Source organism: Dermacentor variabilis, unplaced genomic scaffold (genome assembly GCF_050947875.1).
Source record: "Dermacentor variabilis isolate Ectoservices unplaced genomic scaffold, ASM5094787v1 scaffold_22, whole genome shotgun sequence".
NCBI classification, from domain to species: Eukaryota; Metazoa; Arthropoda; class Arachnida; order Ixodida; family Ixodidae; genus Dermacentor; species Dermacentor variabilis.
This window is the reverse complement of record NW_027460390.1, coordinates 755,955-774,039: the sequence shown is the minus strand read 5'-3', so window position 1 is coordinate 774,039 and position 18,085 is coordinate 755,955. Positions and strand designations below refer to the sequence as shown.

Here is an 18,085-nt window from a genome sequence, read left to right as displayed (position 1 = left end):
TAACAAAAGCCTGGCAAAACTCAGAAGAAGAAAGTCCCGCACTCACCAAACCTCGCAGCCAAGAATTCAGCGCAGTCGTTCCGCTGCAGGCAACCAGTCATCACACAGGGCTCGTTGCACTGCTCCCGGATGGTCGTTGTGCTGCTCAGCATACAGTCGACCGCATATCTTCGCTGCTGGCCTCCGTTGTCGCGATCTCACCGCTGGCAAACAGTTGTTGCAATCTCACCGCTGGCATCAGTTGTTGCATCTGGGTCGCAAGCCCCAAGGGTAGCGTTGGCCTGGCGGCCTGGGGCACAACTGGAAGCATCCGAAGGTCCTGGCAAAGCATGAGTCGACTGCTAACAGAACTTGTTTATTCTAGCATCGCAAAAGAGCGGCCGGTCAGGTCGACCGAAGTGGAGAGACGGGAGAGCACGTTACTCGACGGAAGAAATCGGAGCCTCTCTCGGCGTCCGGGGCAGCTGCTTTTATACTCTCGGAGTTGAGGGCAAGAAGGAACGGCTCTGGATGGGGCGCACGTGACGGCGCCGCTCGGGCACGTTGAGACTAGAAGGTGACGCATCCGCCGGGCCGGCCCGGTCGCGCATTTACATTCGCTCGCCTGTGCAGCCGGTCGACTGCAGCGCCGCCCCCGCGGCACCAACGGGAACTATATATCTAGGTAACTTTTCGCCCTAGGGGAGCGTAGGTCCCTAGGTGTCGTGTAAAAAACGCACCTAGCTCCTGAAACGCCCTAGTCCCCATGCGCTCGCTCGCGCGGGGCCCATAGAAATATACCATAGCTACATTCTAGCCACTGTACCATAGCGCAGATAGTATGTGGTAGTATCAGCATGTATCAGTGGGTAGTATTGTTTGTGCCAACTCGCCGGAGTAGCAGAGTAGGCGGTTCATTGTGCGTGCACGCAAGCAGCACGACCACGAACGAAGCGATATAAGGTGGAACGGCGCGTTTTACGGCAATTGAAGTTGTGTGTGTGTGACGCGCTTGGTGTGTGCAAAGAGCAATTTAGTTGCGCGTGTGACGAATGTGTATGCGCAAATAGCACGACCACGAACGAAAGATGGAACATCGCGTTTTGGCGTGCGCAAACAGCAATCGAGTTGCGTGTGTGACGCGTTCGTTCGCGCAAACAGCACGACCACGAACGAAGCGATGCAACGTGGAACAGCGCCGTTTTGCGCAATCTAGTTGTGTGTGTGTGTGTGCGTGGCGCGTTTGTGGTGTGCAAAGACCACGACGACGATCGTCTTCTAACTGCGCCAGAGCAAACCGATTGTTGGATTCTACATAGGTATTGAACGGGCGTTAAACCTAGAGAAACACGGGATTGCGACGCGACTAGCCGCGATGTATAGCACTGTACATGTACGTACGTAAGTTTACAGCACAGACTTAATTCGGAGTGAAGGGACACGCCACGAGTGATTTGTATGTGGAGGTTAACTTATACGTGCATTAATTAGCGGCGGTATAGGAAAAAAAAGGGGGGGGGGCGGGAGCGGAGGGAGGCGGGATTGCTGAGACAGGTGCTCGAAAGCGTTTCCACGCATGTTTTGTCGGTGTACTCGATGAACTCAATGCCGCTTTAAAGAAATTGTGACGAAATGTTGGCATGTGCGTAGTGGCACAGTTTAAAATGTGTCGGAGAGTAAATCCGAAAAGAACCGAAGCATACCATGTGTAAAAAATGTGTGAAAACTACAGCTGCAAGCTTATGTTATGCAGCATTGACCGATGTCGAGATATTGTTCTCATGAACGTAGCATCCATCGCCTTTGCACGCATGTGCTGGCTTCGGCGCACTATCATCAAGGCATTCATCAAGGTTAATAAAACTGTACCCGCAAAGAGTGCGTCGCCCTGGTTTCGGTTCTCAACAGTTTGTAAATTGTGCTTTTTGTTGGCGATTCTCTAGACAAGGGATGAAAACGAAAACTGGCAATTAAAATAAGCAACACGTAGAATATTTTAAACGAAAAACTGTTTCAACATTTCTTTATGTAGCTCTAATTCTAAGGCTCTAAGCGCCACCTATTTCCGGTAGTCAAAATGTGCCATGGCGGCTTCCTGTCAATTGGATGTGAGCGTAGCATGGGAGCTTCAATGGTACATCTCAGCTTTTTTGGTTATCCCCAGCTGTTCCTTATATTTCCTCGTAATAACTCTTTCTTGTACCCAATAGAATACCGAATATGAATCGTATAGAAGCTCAGAGGCTGCACCTGTCATTCACATAGACAGGTAAGGTAGCTGTTCGCGACCACTTTCAACTCATCTGGGACGTACATAATTTTTTTGTTATTTATGCATGCTTAGGCATCATTTTTCACGCCGCCTGAAGTTCTCGCTAAAAGTACGCTTTAAATGCACTGCACGCCTTAAATTGACACCCATCTGTAACGTGTTTGAGCCGTTTTTTATAGCCCATATTTTGCGGACTACGATTTTAACCTCATGCGCACTACCGCCCGTTTGTTCTGTTGCGCTCGCGATATCAATGTTTTTAGATCCAGAAGGCTGCTTCCGCATGAAAAAAGAGACTCGCCGTGTTAGATTGTACACATGGAAAGCGAACGCTGTGACACATTCTTTAAATTGGCCGACTTTGCAAGCGGTGGCATCATTGCCGTCGTCGAAGTGTATATACAGGCACACTATAATAGAGACATACGTATTTACAGTGCCAAATGAACAATTTGGTGTTTCGTCCCTTGGCGCTCTCCTGCTCGGCCTGACAGGCAGGTGTCACGCAGTGCGTTGCACTGAAAGCGCATGAGCATACCGCGAAATCTACGCGAGCGTTTTTATAGACAAATGCTCGAAGATTTCTATCACCAGCTGCCACTTGAAAGTGCGTTTAGCTAGCAGGCCAGCAGTGTAGTGTCTGCGCTTTCAAGCATACACTTGATCATACGAAGATAATGAGACAAAGTGTAAACACATGAATGACAGATTCACTATTTCTTGACACTCGTAAATCCTCAAACCTGCCAATTGTTCGTTAGTGCGTGAAAAAGTGGAATTTTGTGATGTTTAAAAGCAGACATTGGTTCATCCAAACGTGGCTTTGCCTAGGCCGTCGCATTGTATGAATGAATTATCAAATGCATGGGCATTGGAGCAATGAGGTGATGTAGCTGAAAAATGCACCTTTGTTCTCTTTTCACTTTGCCTCGTGGTATTCTGTCTCAAGTTTAGCCATTGTCAAAGCAGCAATTTCGACTGGCACAGCAACACTCATCTGAATGGCATCTGTCAATGTCGTAAGTTGTCATTGCTCCTTTCAGCACATATGTTACATGGTCTTTGACATCTTCAGTACGACCTAAATGTGTTTCACAGCTGTGATTGCCGCAGTGCATATAGAAGCAACGAAGTGATCCCAAATACTTTTGCAGAATAACTGAAATGTGGGCAAGTTCATTCGGATTCATGATTATGGCAGATTTGAACCCAACACTGTGTAACACTACTACACAGACTGGCGTTTCGGGTAGTTGAGACAAGAGTCTTATTAAAACCTCGTTGAGATTTGACAAACTGTTAGCTAGGTGGGATAAAGTAATTGTGATTCAGAATGGTAGCCTCAACATTGAGCACAAGGCAAGAGGTGAGTTTTTTATTGTGATCATTTTCTACAAGCATGCACATTAGCGTTACAGTAGTACAAGCATCTTTGTAGCACATCCTTCCCTGTATAAAAAGGGTCATGTTGCTTACTGCTTAGCTGGTGTTATGCATTGTCCACTTCTATGGTGTTGATGCCCAGGATCTCTACAAAACGGAACCTCTTCGGTACAGTCGTGTGGCTGCTTGTGTTCGTCTCCCCTAGCCAGAGGCATGAAGGGGGGTTCACGGTCACTGACCAAGTCTGATGTATAACCCGACGTTTTGGAACTACACACGGGTTCCTTGTTCACTGAGTAGGACAGGAAATCGTCGTCACTTATGTAGCCAGCATGTGACGTAATGAACATGTGTAAATGGCAGGCATAGTCCCTGGTGTCCGGTTCATCGTAGCTGGCGTCAATTGAACGATTAGCAATTCTAGCAGCCGCCAGGATGACATGTTCTTTTCTTTGGCAACAACAGTGGCATTGTCCCAGTCAATCTTGTGACTATGTTCCTGCGCATGCTCGGCAAATAATAGTCGTGTGACTATTATTTCTTAGATCACATTTTTTTTTTTTTTCGTTTCCATGCCTGACCAGCCGAACTTTCATCGAACCCTTGATTATGCAGCCAGAGGCAGTGGCACTCGTTGTGTCCTGTTTGAGATGAATGGTCTTTTTGTCCGTGTCTATCCACTATCACCTGGGCTTATCTCCTGGCTGCTGAAGTGTGCCTGCATTTTCCAGGTCAACTACTCGGACATTAATGTCTGGATACAAATTGGGTAGATCTTGTATGCCATGCCCAACATCAGAGTAAGTTTTCTGTTTCTGCTTGCACTTTTGCTCATGCACTTTCATTTTCCTCGGGTCCGGGAGTTGTGGAAAGAAGCTGTTTGCAGTAGCTGGAAGTGTAGTCCTAAGCCTTTGGCTCGTAAGCATTTGCACTAGCGAGGAGCTATTTTTCAGAAGGCTCAGTCTATAATCGTGTGTCTTGTAGGCATCACCTGACGTCTCAAGGGAGTTCTTGGATAAGTTTATGGTGGCTTCTGTGAGATCATTGCGCTGTTGGTAGCGTGGACTGCACGCCATTTGTTGGAATTCTTATGAATTCTGCAAACAGCGAGCTGCGCCCTTTTGGAAGCTACAGTTTGTTGCGGTTCACGACCACTACACTATTGCACGCCTTGTGAAAACAAAGAGGCATTGAGTCGCAACCACAGGTCCTGTCAAACTAGCCAGTACTAGCTCAGGATACCCTTACTAGTATTTTGTGACGATGAGCCACCACACCCCTCCAATAGAAAATATGTCCATAGTGAACTTCTGTAACAGCTTTTCTCGGAATCCCAATTGCAGGAGTGTCACCCTTCTCTTAGCCCTGTGGTGCTAGCATGTACGACATGACTTGAAGACATTTGCTGTTTGTATGTATTTACGATGCAGCACTTTGTCATCTTGATAGGCATTTTTTGATTTCAAAGTGGCCTTCAAGTGAGAAGTGCTGGGTGGGTAAGCTCCTGTAGCTTCTTGGGCGCGATGGTTTTATTGCCAAAATATCAACATGTCTTGGACTACATTGTCCTTGTAAAGCCAGAATTCTTTCAGAGTTTGCAACACCTTGTCCAGCTCTTTCGAGTGAAAATGCAAAGTTGGCAGCAGCATTAATCTAGCACTTGTTCTTTCTTCAATTGTTGTAAAGAAGGTGGGGAGAGGCAGCATGCATAGGCTTCAATCTTGGTAGGCCCTTGTGGTGCCTGTTATTCTCCTTCACATGAGAACTTCACAGTGTATCAGCTGCGGGAAAGTCTTTGCCTAAGATGTACATTATGCCTCATAATGCATCAATCATGTGCTCATTTTATAGATTGAGAAACAGATTGTTGCCCCATTTATAGAATTTATCTCGAGCTTGCAAGAAAGAAAGCACTTCTTTCTATATCTGGACATAGCCAGGCATTCTGTCTCTGCAAAATATCTTGAGGCGTATCTGGTAACATGTTGCCCATCGTCTTGCTTTTGGCTGAGCACTGCAACTAGACCACAGCACAAAGCATCAGCTGTGATTAGCAGCTGGTCTCTCATTTTGAGGAGCACCAGCCAAGCACTGGATCTGAAGAAAGTATTTCTTTCCATTTTGAGAATTCTGGAACCTGTGTGGGTTCCAGACAAACCATGCTTTGAAAACAGCATGCTGGACAATGGGTGTAGTGTTTGCATGTTAGGAGCGAATAAACCTAGATAGGTGGTCATGCCCATTAGCAGCAGTATTTCTGGAGGATGGTCTTGGCATGTCTGTGACAGCTTTGAGCTTGTTTTCGTTCATGTGCCCCAAGTAGGATGTTATTGTGATGCCAAACTTACATTTCTCTTTGTGGATGGCAGCTCTTGCACAGTGGGTGCCCTCAAATGTACTGCAGAGGTCGTTGTGTTCATGTTTAGTTGAGCACCAACTGATAACCTCTACCATATGACAAGCAACACATATAAGTTCTGGATGAATATCATTCATATACCATTGTGTTTGATCTGGGGCACACCAGATACCAAATCGCATGAGCAGTTAAAGCGAAACCAACGGAATGGTGCTGTAAAGGTGGTCAAGAACTTTCTGTAATTTTGAGGGATTTGCCAAAACCCTGAATTTGGGCATCAATTTTTCATACACCAAGCTGTGACTTGTAGTATCTGAAGGGTATGGTCTACTGCAGGAATTGGCTCATAGGGCTTGCTTGTTCAGTTTTTGTGTAATCCATAAAAGTGTGGAGTGCTCCTGATGGCTTCGTCACCATAAGCATGCACCAAGGAGTTGGCTCTGTCATAGCTGTCGTAAAACCAGTCTTAAACCTGGAGAAGTTTGGCTTTCGTCTTCTATAAAAGCAGCCATACAAAACAGTGAAATATTAGTGCACAGGACACAGGCTCCAGTTTCAACATTGTCATGCAAGCTGCGCAAAGTATTTGAGGATGCGGCTTTGAATCTCCACAACCATTAACATTCTCAATCTGTCTAAGCACTCGACTTCAGCTTCACAATCACCTCTGTGACCTATTTAGCAAATTTATTTGGAAATAGCAGCATTCTGCCTGATGCACGAGATGGAACTTTATGTTGTGCTAGTCGCCTTACACACTGACCACAGTAACTTGGAGATCACCACCTTCTCGAAATGTCACGAACCACATTGTTTTCAGGGTGAGACAAGCAATCGTGTCTAATTATCATCTGTGACAAAAAATAACTGATGCCTGTGGCAAGGTGCCATTCAAGTGGTTGAGTTCCTCCAGGAGGTAGGGGGTGATACGAGTGAGAACCCTCAAAAGCCAATTATGGCCTTAGCCAAGCAGCCCCAGGTGACATAGTAAAGCTTTTTGGGCACAATGTCATTAGGCACCACCCTATATAATTTATTTGCTTCCACAACATCTGCATGGCTCGCGAGTGTCCGGTGGTAAATTTCTGAAGCCACATCAACCTCGATGTAGTATCCCTAGCTCCAAATACTTCAATCTGCATGCCACTATGTATGGTGGGGGTTACTGGGAAGGAGAATAACGAACAGCTACACATAGATAAAAACTCCCTAAAGGCTGTTATTGTGGAAGGACTGCCCAACATCAACACACGCTATATGATACAAGAATGTTGCTGCTATCAAAGATGAATTCAGTCAGTAATTGAGGATGAAGATAGTTTTACTCAATAGCCTTATAAAAAATGGTAAAAGAAAGCTAACAAATTTGTAACATGTTTTGAATCTTGTCTGAAAAAAAAATCATTAGTATGTCTTGAAATATCTCGCGCAGCCGGTAATCCTGTTCTACTTCTTCATGACCTTCAGGTACGCTAGAGAAGTCTTTCTCATCATTGGGCTAAAAAATGTAGTTGAGCAAAAGGAGTAGACCTAGGTGGCTGACAGGATGGCTCTTCTTTAAGTGCTGTGCGTAGAAGAAAAAAACATGCAAACATCTTCAACACTGTAATGGGCACTATCTGTTAGGGATGAAACATGAAAAACCCTAAGGAAAACATTTAGGTTTGGTGGATATGTAGAAAATACACAGAGACTAAAGACAGTGAAGGACAACGAAAAATGTTTGTGTAAGCTTCTTCACCAATGCGTTTGTTGCCTGTAGACAACACCAGGCAGAACTCGGAAAGCGACCTTCACCCCAAGTCGACGTCAATTCTGCGTGCAATTTGTGCATATTGACACAAAGGTGTGGGGCTCCTGCACTGCAGAACAGCGCGCGCAAAGGTCGGCGTCACGAAAGATAATAAAGTGCGTAAGCTGCACGCTCTTGTTCTGCCCCACCATTAAAGAGAAGCATACATTTTGCAAGACTCTGTCTCCAATCTACATTACATTTTTCGGCGGAGGTGTGGGGTACGTGCTACCACTCGCAGATCGAACGCCGTCTACAAGCCCAGTACGAAGTCCGGTCAAGCTGACTCCCGTGCAGGTACGGAAAGCTGTCGACTTCAAGGACTGCCACCTGAGCATGAGCCTCTACGCAATCAAGTCAGAAGGATGAATACATTGGTTCCACCTTCTTCATCGACCGCCCCGACCGAGGTCGTCCTCAACCAGCCACGAATCCCCACATCCTTCCATGGGGACACCTTTGAGGATGTAGAGGACTGGCTCGATCACTTTGAGCGTGTCGCAGAATTCAACGTCTGGACTACAGAGCGCAAACTACGCAACACCTACTTTGCCCTCGAGGACTATGCACGGACCTGGTTTGAGAACCGTGAGGCAGGGCCCTATCGACATGGGACGAATTCCTACGGCAGCTAATCAGCACATACGGCAGCTTCGATCGCAAGGAGCGAGCTGAATCTGCAATGCAGGCGAGAGTACAGAGGCCGAACGAAAGCGTTGCAATGTTTCTCAAAGGTATGTGCCGACTTTTCCGACACGCAGATCCGTCCATGCCAGAAGAAAAGAAGCTAAGGAATTTGATACGCAGTGTCGAGCAAGAGTTATTCGGTGCCCTAATACGCAACCCACCAAATATTGTTGCAGAGTTTCTCGCGGAAGCCGTATCGATGGAAAAGGCACTGCAGCAGCGAACAAGGCAGAACCGCGACGTGTTGACCTTATCGCGTGATTCTCTCGCTATATCCCTGGACAATATTAATCCCTTGTGGGAGCTCTTTAGGCTTATCGTTCGAGAGGAGCTTCAAAAGCTTCAGGTGGCTCCAGCATCGGTACAGCGACCTGCTCTGTCTGAGGTCGTCCGGGAGGAAATCAGGCAGGCAGTCCAAGTCCCAGAGCGAAGCGAGACACCACAGCACAAGGTACGGCAGCCATAACCTCGTATGTCGTATACAGAAGCTGCACGAAGTTCGTTGTCCCCGATTTTTCGCGATGTGAGCGACGTCCTGGACCTTCTTGGTGTGCGCGCCGTTGAACAAGACACTCGCCTCGTTGCACGCCATTCATGGCTGAAACACACCCACCCCACAAGAGCGACGTATGGCGCTCCGCAGACCGGAGGCCCTTGTGTTTTCATTGCGGTGAAGCCGATCACCTCTACAGGGCGTGTCCCTACCAATGAGCTGGGCTCCGTGAATTTTCACTGAATGCGCCGTGCCCGTGCAATGGTGAATGCGCCCTGGAGATTGACGCATACCTCGTTTGCTTTGCCCCACGATTCCGTGAACCCCGGTCACCGTCACCTGCCCGAAACAGGTCTTCCAGCCCCCTATTCAAGCTGAGAGCAACGAGATGTCGCTCACTCAGCCCAGCCTCCCGGGAAAACCAAGTCCAACAACCTGCGGAGGAAGAGGTCGCTGATGTTGCGAACGCTGAAGATCCTCCACTGCAAGGACCGCGATATGACGTAATTGAGACGCAAAGAAAGCAGTGTAGTTCCGTACCAGTTACCACAGATGACCACGAGGTCATGGCGTTAATCGAAACGGGTGCGGACACGTCTGTTATGAGCCAGAATCTCGCGCGTATGCTGAACAAAGTTTCGACGCAATGGACCGAAACTCAGATTCGTACTGCAGGAGGTCATCTCATAACTCCAATGGGCCGGTGCACGGCACGAGTCAACATTCGGGGCTTCACGTACATCGGCGACTTCGTCAATCTTCCTGAATGTTCAAAGGACCTTATACTCGGCATGGATTTCCTTCAGGCGGACGGTCCATCATCGACCTGCAAGAGTCTAGAGTCAGCTTCACTACTACGCAAGCCATAGCGAACAGTAATGACAACGACCGTGACATCGCGCTTCGCGTAACTGACGATCACATCACGTTGCGACCCAAGAGCAGCATGCTTACCCTTGTCCAATGCGACATGGAGGACGCCGCCGAAGGAATTGCTGAGGCAAACATGCCCCTGCTTCTTGGGCGCCACATTTGTATAGCCAGAGGGCTTCTTCAGGTGCAAAACAAATGTTCAGTCGTTTTGATAACAAACTTTAGCAACGATTATCGGCATGTACCGCGAGGAACAACATGGCCGAACTGAGCTCATTTCTTCACGAAATCACTAACGTTACTGACATTGCCACATTGGAAACCGCATCGTCTCAGCAGTCTGGGTTCCCCAGCCTAAAAGAACGGATTCACGTTAACGCTGCTCTGCCAGACCATCAGAAAGACCGTCTACTGAGTCTCGCGAATGAATTTGTGGACTGTTTTTCAACGTCATCCAAAGTGCGGCGCAAGTGTATCACAAAACACCGCATTATTACGGACGAGTCTGCATGTCCTGTCCGTCAGCATCCTTACAGAGATGCTCCAAGACGACGTGATCCAGCCATCCACCAGCCCGTGGGCCTCCCCTGTAGTGTTAGAAAGAAAGACAACACACTATGCTTCTGTGAAGATTACAGAAAGTTGAACCGTGTCACCAAGCGTGATGTTTATTCATTGCCACGCATCGACGACGCATCGGATCGTCTACAACATGCCAAGTTTCTTTCTTTGTTGGATCTTAAATCAGGATATTGGCTAATCGAAGTTGATGAACAGGATCGTGAAAAAACAGCATTTGTGACACCTGATAGGCTGTATGAGTTCAAAATTCTCCCCTTCGGTCTCTGTTCCGCACCTGCCACCTTTCAGCGGACGATGGATACCGTGCTTGCTGAACTCAAATGGCAAACCTGCGTCGTATACTTAAACAATGTCGTTGTGTTCTCGAGCACGTTTGACGAACATCTCGCATGACTCGAGGGTGTCCTGCGATCCATACTGCCAGCCTCACCATCAAGCCTGAAAAACGCTACTTCGGGTTCCAAGAGCTCAAATTTTTTGGCCATGTCGTTGGTCCTCAAGGCGTCCGACCAGACCCCGACAAGTTAGCTGCCGTCGCTGAGTTTTCACCACTCACAGACAAGAAGGCTGTCCAACGCTTCCTTAGTTTGTGCGCATATTATGGGCGCTTCGTCAAGGGCTTCTCGAGAATTGCTGAGCCTCTAACAGGGCTTACATGCGATGATGCGCCTTTCATTTGGGCGGAGGAGCAGCAGCAATCGTTCAATGAAATGCGCAAGCGTTTGCAAGAGGCCCCGATACTTGCTCATTTCAACGAAGACGCTGACACTGAAATCCATACTGATGCCAGCAATGAGAGTCTCGGTGCTTGTGCAGTGGCAAGCTGGTGCGGAACGACCCGTTGCTTATGCAAGCCGCAGTCTCACCAAGTCTGAGAAAAACTACTCAACCACTGAAAAAGAATGCTTAACGGTTGTGTGGGCAATTGGTAAATTCCGACCCTACTTGTACGGTAGACCCTTTAACGCTGTGAGCGATCAACCACGCCCTGTGCTGGCTTGCCAACCTCAAGGATCCTTCAGGCAAACTAGCCCATTGGAGCCCACACTTACAAGAGTATGATATTACAGTTGTCTACCGATCTGTCAGGAAGCACAGTGACGCCGACTGTTTGTCACGTGCACCACTCCCTACGACTTCATTGGACCCTGACCATGACTTGCCATTTGTCGCCGTTATCGACGCCATAAAGATGGTTGAGCACCAGCACGCTGACGCTGAGCTGCTGCCGTGGATCAAACACCTCCAAGGAGTTGAAGGTGTTTTACCCTGCTTGCTCATGTGCGGCTTATCCTCATACTACTTGCACAACAACGTCCTTTACAGGAAAAACTGCGGAAGCGGCCCCAATACGTACCTCCTTGTCGTGCCGTCGGCGCTACGCCACAACATTTTGCGAGCCTGCCATCATGAGCCATGCGCGGGACACCTGGGATTCGCCAAGACTTTAGGCAAGGATACGACAGAAATATTACTGGCCCCGGTCATATTCTTCTGTGCAACGGTACATGAAGACCTGCCATGATTGTCTGTGCCGCAAGAAAGCACCAGTTAAACCGACTGGCTTTCTCCATCCTGTGGACCTTCCTCAAGCACCGTTCCAACAAATAGGAATGTATCTACTTGGGCCATTCCCAGTGACCTCTTCACGCCACAGATGGATAGTCGTCGCTACCGACTACTTAACCCGGTACGCCGAAACCGAAGCTATTTCGCAAGTAAATTTATATGAAGTGGCCAAGTTCTTTGTACGCCGCATCGTCCTACGACATGGTGCACCGTCTGTTCTCATCACTGACCGCGTTACAGCATTTACAGCGGAACTTATGCAGGATGTTCTCCAGCTGACGCATAGCTCTCACCGCAAGAACACTGCATATCACCCTCAAACCAATGGATTAATGGAACGTCTGAACAGAACACTGGCTGATATGCTCTCCACGTATGTCGACGTAGAGCACAAGACGTGGGACGCGATCTTACCCTATGTGACTTTCGGGTATAACGCTGCTGTACAGGAGACTACATAGCTTACGCTGTTCGAACTTGTGTAGGCGCCACGTCAGGTCAACACTTGACGCCATGCTACCTATGGCTGATAATAGCCCGACCAGCGAACACGTAGAAGAGTTCGTACAAAGAGCCGAAGAGGCACGCCAGCTTGCTCGGCATCGTATCCGGAGCCAACAGCATACCGCCACCCTTTGATACAACCAGGGTCGTTGCGACATCCATTACAATACCGGCGGCTGCGTGTGGGTCTGGACGCCCGTCCGCCACCATGGACTCTCAGAAAAGTTGATCCGCTAGTATTTTGGTCCCTACAAGGTTACACGCCGCCTCAGTGACGTGACCTACGAAGTGGTCCCCTGCAGTTCTGAGCCCAGTTCACTACGTCGTCGTCCTCCCGCTGAAGTTGTTCGTGTAGTGCGCATGAAACCCTACTATACGCATACCTGAATGCTGAGATGCACCTGAGGAGCTCCATTTCTTATGTAGCTGAAAGAGCTTTTTGAACCGAGACGGTCGCTCTTCTCATGGGAGGCAATTGACACAAAGATGTGGGGCTCCCGCACCGCAGGACGGCGCACGCAAAGGTCGGTGCCACTAAAGACGATGAATTGCGTAAGCTGCACGCTCTTGTTCTGGCCCGCCATTAAAGAGAAGCGTATATCTTGCAAGACTCTTGTCTCCAATCTACATTACAATGTAATCGTTGTCGGGTGTAAAATTAAGCTTTATATTGCATGTTTTACACATTACTCATCTGATGCCTTAGCAGCAAAGGTTTTTCCTCTGCCTTTCTTGTAAAAAAATTTTGGGAAGTGCCCACGTGCATCTACTTTTATTTATTTTTTTTTTGTGCATGGCACATGTGCTGTTGGCCTGGAACTGATTCACAATGGTATTAACAGCCATAGCGTTCAGGGCCCCGTGTCGCTGAAAATCCAGCAGTGGTGTTGGCGACCTTTTCCATATGAGAAAATTTATCCCGAACCATGCATCCTGATTCGTGCAGGCCCTCCACGTGGCATATAGGCGTTACTGAACTAATTAAAATTCTCAAAGTATAATGTGTCAAAATTTCATAAAGTATGGCTTGCACACAACTTTGAGACATGATAGCGTTGGATTGTAATTTGAATATGCGAGAAAACATCATTCTGTTGTGCGGAAACTCAAACACAAACCCCTTTTCCAGCTGCCATTTCAGGTATGTCTTAGGAGTGGCATGCCCCAGAAAGCTCGCCTTCGTGCATAGCGTTTGCCACCAGCATTTCAAGGGAAACATTACAGAAGCATAAGCTGCAGTTGCCCAGAAGCGTGAGAAGCAGCCAGGGATCTTTTAATGCTATCGTGTTCCGCTCTTAAAGGCGCAGCTTAAGTGTCCTCCAACCTTTTTTTTTTTTTTCGCTGTTTGGGGACTGCCTTCTTGAAGGTGTTGCTTCGTTTCCTTTCTGCTGTAGGGTGAATGCAATATCTGCTTTGAACAACAGCAAAGCCACGTTTTGATTGCACTTGATGCTGGCCGCACTAGCGCGGCATCTCTCCTATCCAACAGTTCACTATGATGTTATCACTGAAATAGAATACACAGGAAACCTTCGTGTACCACTTCATCTACCTCGAAGTAATATGCCATAGCTCTATGATCATATCCTTAACATCCACTACTTTCTTGGATTCATTTCAGATAGCTGGAATGTACAGACTAAAAAAGCTCGGAAGCGCTTGCACTCTTTGGAGAATTTTGTATGAGCATTTTCAGGCTGTTCTGGTGACAATAAAATATACTGGCTCTCCTGTAATCGAGAATAGATGTAAGCATGAAATGGCTGCCGACAAAGCAGATTGATTGTAGATGTTACTAGCCACAATCTTAAAATGGGTGTAGCGCACATTCGCAATGGCACACCCCACCCCCCCGCATCACGCAACTGTACACTGGTCCATATGGAAGCAAGTTCCCTGTCAAAGACAGAACCCCATTGCAAGTCTCGTCATGGTCCACCATATGCGCCGTGGACCTCGCGGACTGCTGGCATTGAAAAGAGCACAAGCAACTGTGTCTCAGTGCCAAAAAATGACAAGTGTACAGTGCCTTGTATCTGCCTCTGAACGTTGCTATTAGAAGTGACAAATAAAACTTCAGCATACTAGAAGTTACAGCTTGAGTGATATTGTGAGCAAATATTTAGAACTCAAAAGCAATATTTTTTTAACATGTTTGGGAAGTAACTAGCATATGTATTGCAGTCTTGACTGTTTGCCCGGATGAGCTGGTTTGAGTGCCAGGATAATGGCTCTGGCTTTTGGTTAATTGAAGGTGGCTGACAACAGGAGCTAAAAGCATTTCATGCTTAAAATGTCTGAAGCAGTGGCACTGTTCGGTTAGTCAAGGACCTCATTTCATGGCCCTCATTCTGACACCTTCGAACACTGTTTCTGCCTTTGTAACGCTTCCTAGAATTTGTCCTTCAAATTCTTATGTGAAAGAACCATGCATCAATTTTGGCATATTTCTCAAACTGTACGAGCAGAATTGCTGCTGATTTCATAAATACAACCTGTAAATCAATACAGCAGAATTGTTAGTTGAAATATGTAATCCAAATCAAGGAGCCATTCTCAAGACGATGTTCCCGCTGGCACTAATGCGTGTCATTCCTGGCGTTGGTGAAATCTTTATTCTACATTATAAAGCATGAAACGTTCGCACATGCTCTTATTTCCTTGTTTTTTGGGCTTTGCTGTTTCAAGGAGCTTTGCCCTTTGAGTGGCAGCAGCCTGATTGACATAACTTCTGACTCACGTATTTAACATTTTTGCACGGATTGGTCAAGGAGTAGCCAGATTTTGAGAAGTACATCTTTAGCAGAGTCTATAGGTGCTGGCTTTTGGTGTGGAGAGACAAGCAGCTTCATAGCTTCCCTCCTGTCTCTTGTCATTGTGTCAGCAAACTGAAATGAAAACTCTCGAAACAGTATATTTGTTAATGAGGAATCTTTGCAAGGCACATTGTGAAGCACATGCCGATGAATTGCTTCAACCTTTTACATTAAACAAATTATGCCATGTGCTGTCAAGAGGCAAATAAAGCTGTTTGCTTTAAAAATTAACAATAATCTCCACAGTTTGTGAAGTGATTGAGATATTGTTACCCAGTACCTTCAACAAAGATGTTATGGGAAACAGTGCAAGGAACTAGCATACTTACACTAATTGCATGTATTTGGCGGAGTTGTGTGGGAGACAAGATAGCCAACCAATTTTCCTTTAATGCATGTGAGCTTTGTCATCTTCATGGTGTAATGTAATCTTTTCAGGTAGCAGATAAAGAATGTGTGGCAACATGAAATGGCCTTTGATGACACAGGCGAGTAGTGGATGCCACACTTCAGTTCTAATTAAAGTTACATCAGCACAGAGCATGTATGCTACGACCAAGTTGGGTCCATACTTTGGATTACCGTGTACAGTGTCACTCTCTTCTGCATTGCAGAAGATGGAAGCCAGTGTTTCTTTGCTGTTGCTATTTCAATTTAGTATATTTTCATGTTTTCATGCTCTGCAATATACAGCCAGAGGTTGCACGGTCTTGAAATGAAGACTACTTTTTGTGTTTTCAAGATAAAATTTTAGCTATAATAAACGGAATTTCCAAAAAACAAATTTTATGTTTGGCCTGCCTTCTTTTGGGTGATCAGACATGGGAGCTATTGAGGCATCATGGCTCATACGTGCTGCCTTTATGCTTGAGAGGTGTGTGCACAATGCTCCTTACATGTTGAAAAAAAAAAAATGGAGACCATCCATAATTGGTCTTGGGTTGCTTTCTTAGCCACAAGTGCTATCTGAAAATATAGCTGCTTTTTGTTACTCTTTCTGGCGGTGCGTTCTAGATACATAAAAATTATGATGGACGTGCATGTTCAGTGTGATTGCAGGAACGAAAAACTTTACTGAAAGATCCTTTGCAAGAGATGCAAGTGCTTGCCCATTTCATGAAAAAAAAAAGGCTTTGTTTTCATTGTATACAGTAATCTAATGGTCAGGCAGACTTGATCACAAAAGCAAAGAGAGAAATTCAAAGCCTGCTGACCACATCGTAACTGTCTAGTGCATAGACAGCACTTGCACGTTGGCCAACAGCATGGGAAAGGAGAAAGAGATTGCCATGAAGCACATGTGGTGAAAAGGAGAATGAAGCAAAAATTGGTAGCATTCAGAAAAAGCTAGATATTCTTGATGAGAAAACTGAAACATTGGACAAATAAATAATAGCAAACTTTATCAAGTCTTACCGCCGTATTCAGCAATATGTATTGAAGCTCATGCTTGACTTGATATAAATGACGCATGGTGTGAACGCGCCCAAGATGCTCATTGCGTTTCTTTTGGTGTGTTCATGACAGGCGTCATTTAAATCGAGTCAAGCATGGGCTTCAAGTTAAGATGCATTTATGAATACGGGGGTTCGTGTTGCGGCATGGTGAGGCTCTCTGGAATGAAGACTTCATGAACTAGAGAATAGATGTGCCCGTGAGAACCTACTTTTACGTGTTATCGCAGACATCTGAATCACAGGAGCAGTCTGAAGCATGTGATAGGTTTGTGAAGACTTTCCGAGAAACGTGCATGGGTTTTCTCTGCAACAGTTTGCTACAATCGGGGGTATGACTCATTTTACATTTCCTGATCACCTTGCATATTTCCGCACAATGCTTTCGTCATTACTGTTCAGTGGTTCAGTGGCACTGAAAAGGCAATACAGGCATGAATGTCAAAAGAGGCACTTGTAGGCAGGGTAAATGCAAGATTACCTTGTTTACATGTCCATAGTTTGTGCTTACAAAGAAGGCAGAAGAAGGATGCCAGGAAAAAAAGCATTTCGTCTGAGGTTGCTCTCATTATGAAGCTGTTTACAATGATGAGAACTAAAGACAAAAAGTGTGGTCCTAATGAATGGACACATTCTCCCAGTTGCAATTCATAGTTTAAGATATTGAGGGACTTCAATCGCACTTCAAAAAGAAGTCCATGATCAATAAACAGTGCAGGAAGCCAGTATAACAGTTTTCATTGACAGTGAATTGGCCCTAGGATATGATCCAGTTTGCATCTTCAATAAAATGGCTATTGATTGGCTACTATTGATCTGTACAATAAGTGCAGCACGCAGTACCATTTATGCCTTGGGCCTCACTTATGCCATGTCAAAATTGTGGAAATACAACAGATTCATAAAACCAGCTCTCTTTATCACCTTATCTTAGGGAGGTACTTGTCAATGTTACAGTGCAGAGCACGAACATTTCCTTAGGAGAAACCTTCCAGTTATTTATGAATTATATGGGAGAGGTTCATTACCTCTTGAAAACTGTTCTGCATAACACTCTTGCTTCTTCACACATCTATCATGATCCGTCAAATACGGGATAAGTTGGGTGCTGCAGATAAATGGTTCCTGCAGAGCCTAAAGCTACAGCATCAATAGGTAGCTAAATTTTCATTCTTCAAGTTTGGTCCAGTTCTCTGAAACATAGACATAGAACTGAAACTGTTCAATCTGAGTACCAATATTAAATGTGTTATTTTGGGGCTTCAATGATTTGCTGAAGTTGATGGAAAGTGAAGGACTGTATAAAAAACATGGCTGTAAGG

General features: G+C 46.2%; 1 long non-coding RNA gene across 7 annotated transcripts; it reads left to right on the top strand.

The window, feature by feature from the left end:
• The first annotated feature begins 1,535 nt into the window (after window positions 1-1,535).
• Window positions 1,536-16,093, top strand: LOC142568581 (uncharacterized). 7 transcript variants are annotated; one of them, XR_012825475.1, is made up of 5 exons: window positions 1,537-2,113; window positions 2,190-2,248; window positions 3,201-3,270; window positions 4,219-4,434; window positions 14,115-16,093. It is a non-coding gene; the product is annotated as an uncharacterized LOC142568581 (long non-coding RNA). The 7 variants fall into 7 exon arrangements; XR_012825474.1 differs by having other exon boundaries at window positions 1,536-2,248; window positions 3,206-3,270; window positions 4,366-4,434; XR_012825471.1 differs by having other exon boundaries at window positions 1,537-2,248; window positions 3,206-3,270.
• The last annotated feature ends 1,992 nt before the right edge of the window (window positions 16,094-18,085 follow it).